Source organism: Bidens hawaiensis, unplaced genomic scaffold (assembly GCF_021521415.1).
Source record: "Bidens hawaiensis isolate Kalapana, Puna unplaced genomic scaffold, B.hawaiensis_p1.1 tig00015249_1, whole genome shotgun sequence".
NCBI lineage: Eukaryota > Viridiplantae > Streptophyta > Magnoliopsida > Asterales > Asteraceae > Bidens > Bidens hawaiensis.
In genome coordinates this window covers 1-7,923 of record NW_027492358.1, presented here as the reverse complement: position 1 = coordinate 7,923, position 7,923 = coordinate 1, and the positions used below count along the sequence as shown (strand labels likewise).

The 7,923-nt window shown below is 33.6% G+C and overlaps 1 pseudogene across 1 annotated transcript; it reads left to right on the top strand.

Moving 5' to 3' along the window:
- The first annotated feature begins 257 nt into the window (after positions 1 to 257).
- On the top strand, positions 258 to 4,948 carry LOC143548790 (DAR GTPase 2, mitochondrial-like; annotated as a pseudogene). Its single transcript, XR_013138011.1, has 8 exons — positions 258 to 485; positions 1,617 to 1,721; positions 2,402 to 2,479; positions 2,588 to 2,744; positions 3,203 to 3,273; positions 3,342 to 3,440; positions 3,667 to 3,812; positions 4,711 to 4,948. The product of XR_013138011.1 is annotated as a DAR GTPase 2, mitochondrial-like (transcript).
- Positions 4,949 to 7,923: the final 2,975 nt, after the last annotated feature.

Genomic DNA, 7,923 nt, shown 5'->3' with positions numbered 1-7,923 from the left:
CTCGAATAAAACTTAGCTAAAAAAACTTGATTTGAAACAACCTAAACTGAGTTGACTCATTTATGTAACCGAACCAAACTCGTCCCAAACTCGGCTCAGCTCAGCTCTATCTTAGGCGTATTTAACTTCAAAATCGAGCTTGAACTTAGCAGAGATGCCTCGTTTAATTTCGAGTCTGAGCTCGTGAACTTATAATAATAATAATAATAATAATAATAATAATAAAAATATTAATAATAATAATATTCATGATCGATTAAACACACTGTCTATCTTGTTAATGTAAATAATATTATTATAAATCAAGCTTGATAACAATGGCGGGAACAAGTAAATTAATTCAAAAGTTAGGTAATTCAGTTAAGAAAGTGTCTGACAGCAGATCTTCAAGCTGGTGGTACAATCATCATATGCGTGCAGCATCTCGTGCCATTTCTCAGCGGATTCCACTTGTTGATTTTGTTCTTGAAGTCCGAGACGCGCGGGTGAGTATCCGTTATGCCCGCCAACTGTTCGATAAAATTCCTCAAACAGATCTTGTTAAAAACTTAATAACTTACTTGTCTTTTTTGTTTATTTCTTACTTTCTGCAAGTTGGTTTGATGATTTCTTGATATGGGTGTGTATGGGTCAGTTCGGTTTGGTTTTGGGCTAAAACCGAACTCAACCCTGAAATGTCGGTTTTTGAGTTTTTGAAAACCGTTTGGTTTCGGTTTTTTGGTGTGGGTTCGGTTCTGTTTTGGGCTAACCAAACCAAAAACCGAAAAAATCGAAACCGAATGGTTTTCAAAGCAAAAAAATCCGAGTTTTCAGTTTTTGGTTTGGGTTCGGTTAGGTTTCGGTTTTTTGTTAAATTATTCGTCTTTTCTGTTTATTTCCTACTTTATGGCTATATGCAAGTTGGTTTGATGAGTCTTGATAGGGGTGTGTATGGGTTGGTTCGGTTTTGGGCTAAAACCGAACTCAACCCTGAAACGTCGGTTTTTGAGTTTTTGAAAACTGTTTGGTTTCGGTTTTTTTGGGTTTTTAGTTTGGGTTCGGTTCTGTTTTGGGCTAAAACCGAACTCAACCCCGAAATGTCGGTTATTGAGTTGTTGAAAACTGTTTGGTTTCAAATTTTTGGGTTCGGTTCTGTTTTGGGCTAAACCGAACCAAAAACCGAAATGTCGGATTTTTTTTGCTTTTGAAAACCATTCGGTTTTGAAATTTTCGGTTTTTGGTTTGGGTTCAGTTCGGTTTCGGTTTTGCGATTTGGGCTTGAAAAATTTGAGCCAAAAAGTAATGTTGACCAAACATAATGAATTTGGGCAAAAAAAAATTTGTTTGTTAATAATCAATTAATTATATGCATTTGGCTAAAATATAAATATTTGAGTTAAACTAGATGTGAAACCATTATAAATTACTTAAAGTTTAAATTAAAAAATTAAAAATCTATAAGTTCGGTTCGGACTTGTTGGTTCTAGTTACAGGCAAAATCGAAACCAAACCGGAAGTTTGGTTTTTACGAAAACATAACACCAACCGGTTGGTTTCTGTTTCAGTTTGTTTTTTTGGTTTCGGGTCGGTTTTTTGGGGTTCATGCACTCCCCTAATATTTCTTGAATTCTTTTCAGATTCCAGTGTCATCAGAGTATGCGAATTTCAGATGCTCCCCATCTTCCTCTAGGAACATAATAGTCCTGAACAAAATGGATCTTGCAAGTCACTCGAAAACTAAGGTGATAGATTCTTTATTACAGATTAATATAATATTAGGGGCGGTGGCGAATTAGGGTGTAAACGAGCCGAGCCCGAGCTTGACTAAGCTCGAGTTCAGTTTGTTTTGACTTACGAGAGCTCGGGCTCGACTCGTTTCGAGCTCTTTTTTTAAACCTCGAGCTCATCTCGTGAGTTATTGTTTAAAGCTCGGGCTCATCTCGTTTAATATTGTTTAATTGATGACTTGATGTATATAAAATTTGCTTACTTTTATATTGTTTTTAGAAAGACCTTAAACGGGCCTTAGCTTAGCTCGAGCTTGTGTGGTACCTTAAACGAGCCAAAGCTTGGCTCGAGCTCGGCTATGAAATCTGAAATTTATACATAGAAGTCCGAAAGAGGTTAAACTTAACGAGCATAAAAAAATACATAGAAGTCCAAAAGAGGTTAAACTTAATAATATACAACCCTCGTTAATCCTTGACGACCCCAAGGCTCGAGCTCAGAAAGCTCAGCTTGTTACGAGCTTATAATCGATCCGAGCTCAAATAGCTCGCAAGTGGCTTGGCTCGTTTGCACCCCCAGTGGCCGCTGGCGATCATGACCCGTTCTTGAAGAAATAAGATGAACATATTTTAAAATCAAAATTTGAAGCTGTTAATAACTTAATAATGAGTTTCTAATTTCCCATATATTATAGGAATGGATGGCTTACTTTTGGGAGCAAAATTGCATACCGTATGCTATTAATTCTCATAACAAGGATAATATCAAGCAGGTAATTAGAAACACATTTATTCTTTTATTTTCATTTTAAACGGTTCACACAGCTACCGTAATGCTCTGTTTGCAATTCTCACACTATAAATAACTCACCCGTTTGTAGTTTTTGAATTTTCTTCAAGCTAAAGTTAGAGACTTGAGACGGAACACGCAATCGAGTAACGATCTCACAACTACGGTAATGCTGGTTGGAATTCCAAATGTTGGGAAATCTGCTTTCGCAAACTCTTTGCATCAAATAGGCCGAGTTACTGCTGCAGGTATCTGAAATTTGGTTATAACCGAATAACCCGTATTAACCGAAGATTCCCAAGTTTTTTTTCTCTCAACAATATGTTTCAAAATCCAAATTTTATTATAATATTATTAACTAATCTTTGTACAATACATTAAAGTAGATAAGTAACTTATACCAAATTAACTTCTCTTGATATAGTAACTACTTGATAAAAGTATTGTAACAAATTAACTTATCGTTATATATTATTAATGGATTATAATGAGAATTAAACATGTAAATATTTTTTTTGACAAAAATGATTTTTTAGCTGAAAAAATCAATTCGGTTATATTAAGTTGAAATCGGTTTATGTAGTTATATTCAAAACCGAATAAACCAAACTGATGAACACCCCTAGTTTTAAACGCCTGTTTTGTAGTTGTGCATATCAATGTATGTTTATGTTTGTTTCTAACACTTGATACGTTTGTGTCGAAGAAAAGGGTAAGTTAAAACAAGCCAAAGTGAGTCCACATCCGGGAGAGACAAGAGATATTATCAGTTTAAAGGTATAGTCCTCGTTTGCATGTATTTTCGGTTTTGAAACGTGACGCCTATTATAATATCTGAATTACAGATTGCGAGTCATCCTAATGTATATATCTTGGACAACCCCCCGGAATTTTGCCTCCTGAAATTGTTGATGTTGAACGGTCTTCCAAATTAGCGTTAACTGGTACTGTTTTTTTACTCGAGATTTCTTGTATGTTTAATACCCGAAGCTTTGTTTTAATAAGAGCGGTTTTGCTATCCAAAGGAAGGGGGGGGGGGGGTTGCGGCGCAACTTGTTGCCCGTTTATCTGCCACTTTATTTTAATCTTTTGCAATTTTTGTTTAAAAGGTGCCTTGAATTTTTTATTTTTTTAAATAATTATTTAAAGGCTTATTGTTAAGGGATGCAGGAGCTATTGATGACTCACTGTTTGACCAGTCAGACCTTGCTCAGTATTTTCTCTCTATACTCAATCTTAGTCATGAATACAAGAAATGGGAAAATATTTCAGAGTTAGACAAGAAGGAGAATCAAATCATGAATGATCATACACAGGTATCAAAAGACTTGAGTTTATAGTAATTCTCAGTTATATGTTAATATAAGTTGTTCATCTACATTAACAGGTAGGCCGATTTGGCCAGCTTGAGATCCAAATGGTTCGACCCAGTAAACGAACACGAACAATGGCATGTTCGTGTTCGTTTACTTAACTTTAAAACGAACACAAACAGTTAATCGAATAAATATTCGTTTAAAAAATGAACATGTTCGTGTTTGTTTATCCTCGTTTGTTAAAAATATAAATGAACAAAGTCTTTTGATATATAATATGAGGTACATAATTAACACATATGGCTTCTTATTTACATATTTATTTGTTTTTAAAATCTATAAAATTACACAGTCAAATGGGTTAAACGAACGGGCACAAATGAATGAACATATATGAACGAACGAAACATGGTGTTCATGCTCGCCTCGTTTAGTTAAATGAACAAAAAATTTGGTTCATGTTAGTTCGTTTTATAAATAAAGGAACATAAACGAACTTTCAGGCTAATGGTTTACGAACATTTCACTGAACGGCTGGTCATTTATAGGTCTACGACCCCGACTTGAAACTTGGAATCGGTCGTTTAACTTTTATTATTTATATAAATTTTTTCATTTTCTCATGAATATGTTTTATAATCATGAACCATTTTTTTTTAAATATATTAATACAAACTAATGATTTTGAAAGAAAAAAAAAATCTATTCGAACCACCAAAACTGAACTGTTAAGCCGTCAAACCGTAGTTAATGATTTGGGTCAAAACCTGTGTAAACCGAACCATGAACACCCTTTACTATTTTGTTAATTAAAAACTTTATTTAATCATCATACATAGAATTCAAAAATTTGTGATCCTTGTTGTATGTTCAACTGAGACTCGATACGATAATATAGGATGTAGTCGTTCAAGCTGTTCGTCGAGCTCTGTTCGAGGAGATCTCATCTTTTGAAGGTAACTTGGAAGACGAGAATGATATGTTACAACTTATCGAAGCACAGTTTGCAACACTTAGAAAAGTTTCAATGTAAAATCATATTCATTAGAGGCTGCTAATAGTATAGTTGCTACTAAGGTTATTAATCTGTACCGTACAGGTAGACTTGGACATTATACTTTAGATAGCCTACCCGAGTTAAATTTGGGCGGAAAAATATTATTAAAATTTACATGCAGTTTTTATTATTTTCTCTGTTTTTTTAAATTAAAAGAATTGTTTTAAGGTAATCTTAATGTCACGGGCTATGTCCTGGGACGTCCTCAAATCCAACCATCTCTCACTTATGATCATGAAATATTCGTTTTGTCTCATAGAATTATCATGGGATGGGGGTGACTCAGTTTACGACCAATGGAATATACGCGGTGTAGGCACTTCTTGTATACATCTTTGATTAGTCATCGTGGCACGTGGACATATCATGTCGGAGTGACATGAACCACAAATTTAGGAGTAGATACGATATTCAAGCATTTGGTTGTCGCATAAGTTGACCTTTACATTGGCTCTCCGGACACCTAACAACGCTTGATCCTAGATTGCAATGATCATTTTCTTTACTTCCATAAAGACCCTTTAACCATTGAAACTCCATTCGACTACCACAGGCGAACATGACCCCGGTTGGTCCATTACCTTTTCTTGCAATATATTTCCCAACCTTTTTTGAGCTCAAGTGGAGCACGTGGCCCCCTTTCGGTTTTCATGTCGCCCATGTAACAAACACTTCAAGGAACAACGATCTTTTCTCACTAACTCAAGTCGTTGCCAGAAACTCATCTTCTCGCACCACCATTGTTCACCCATATTTAAAGAACTTGTAAAATAGTGACATTGACAAGCCAGATCGCTTAAAGGAATTAAATTTTTGTTTGTGTTCCGGATCCGAATAGATGTTAAAGGACATAATAAACAAAAATAACATATACATCCTAAATCACAAGTTAAAAGGCTATAATAAAACATCTAAACTGTTAAATAGTGTTAAACATACAACCAGCCCACCGTAGAAAACCATTCTAACCATCAAAGTCCTAAACATAGTAGAACCTCGAAAAATATTAAATATTCAAAACTAAACGCTAAAAGATGGCCCAATGTCTATAATATGGACATGGACATTGGGCTACATTTCAAAAAGTAAAAACATCTTTAAAAAAATACTTAAAAAATCATAAAACAAAAAATAATAAAAATTTTAAAAAAGTAAAAAAACCAAAATTCCTATATTTCATTCCGGTTTCATTAAAAAAACAAAAAAATAAAAAAAAAACGTTGCATTATACACATATGTATAATTTTATTTAATCTTTAGTTACGTAATATACACATATGTACAACATCATTTATCTTAAATTATACACATGTGTACAAAAAAAACATGTAAACGTACATATATGTATATATTATACATATGTGTATATAAATTGAGCTAAACCGATTTTTTTTATGAAACCGGGATGATAAAATAAGAATTTTAGTTTTTTACTTTTTTGATTTTTGTGTTTTATTTTATTTTATGATTTTTTTATTTTTGAGTTTTTTGTGGTCCAAAATAGTTCTCATAGTTCTCAATTTTAAAAAGATTCTCTCATGATCCTGATTCTTTATATATATATATATATATATAAGTAATGTAATTTGAATAATTAGTGTACAAGTTAAAATATGTTACTATCAACTATCAAGTAGATGAAGTTAAAATTAAGTTAGGTTGAAAAATAATTTTCTCTATAACCAAACAATGTTTCGATGAAGACAGAAAAAACTAGGAGAGCAACGTAAGTAGTATGTAGATGTAGAGTGGACGACCAAAGAGTTTCTAGAAGCAGGTTTTGTTGACGGTGGACGACTTTTGAACCATCACATTACAAAGGGAATATTACAAAAATTATGTGACCAATTTTTAAAAAAATAAAAACTAAAATTTAGCCTCCAATCTCAATATATATTTAAATTGAGTCTATAAGGATTCATCACGTATTCCAAAACGGCTAAAAATATGGAAGAGGGCTAAGCCTTAGCTGTCACTTTTTCAACACTGAAAATCAGAAAAATGACCTTGGGCTAATCAGAAACTGTCATGTGTCTAAAGCCTGTTAAATTTAGCTTACAACTCTTAGCCGTCTTCTCCTTTTTTAGCGGCTAAAAAAGGAGACGCCGACTAAGCCATTGTTTGTATTTTGGCCTACAACGAGAGACTTGTAGGCTAAATTTAGGCGGCTTTACGACACATGACAACCACTTATTGATATGAAGTCATTTTTCATGATTTTCAGAGTCCAAAGAGTGACAGCTAAGGCTTAGTCGCCTTTCATATTCTAGCCGGTCCTGGGGTATTTGACGAATCCTGATTAGCTTAACTTGAATGTCTATTGAGGTTGGAGGCTAAATGACTCTATGCTCTACGTGTCTTTAATAATATTGGTCAAACTTGATTATTTTTATAATTTTCCTTATTACAAATTACATAGCCATTAGAAGACGGCCATGGCCGGGTCCGTGATGAATGGACTACTGAAGATTTGAAGAATAAAAAAGTACTCCTACTAATACCAAATTTCAACCTTTAATTTAGTATCATTTTTTATTAATAAAAAATATACATTAGGTTCAATAAGTTAAAAACACTTCTAGATGCCCTTGATAAAAAATGCATAATGATTCTTATTTTTTAACTTTTAGAGAGTTTAGCAGCTTCAATCGACAGAAGCAATTACAAAAATCGGCTAGGTGACAAAGGAGACGAGATCGATGGTTTTTCATTATGGATTTGTCTGGTTCTCTTAAAGTTAAACCCATGTTTATTTCGTGTTTTTATCTTTTAACTAATACTTTAATTTGTGATGCTGATTATTTGTCATTTTATAGTTTAACTGAAAGGGTCGTTGATGATTCAGTTTTCAAAACACGTGCCATAACATTGATTTTATTGGATTGATCATACACAATTAATTGGCCGGAGGGAGTTTAAATGCATATATTATTCGAGAAATACTCAACGCCTACCTCAAACCCGTTGGCTTTCACACAAAAAAAGGGGTAATGCACAAGGGAAAACGCCAGCTATCTGCAAATAAACTCTCTCCTGCCTATAAAAGGAGACTCA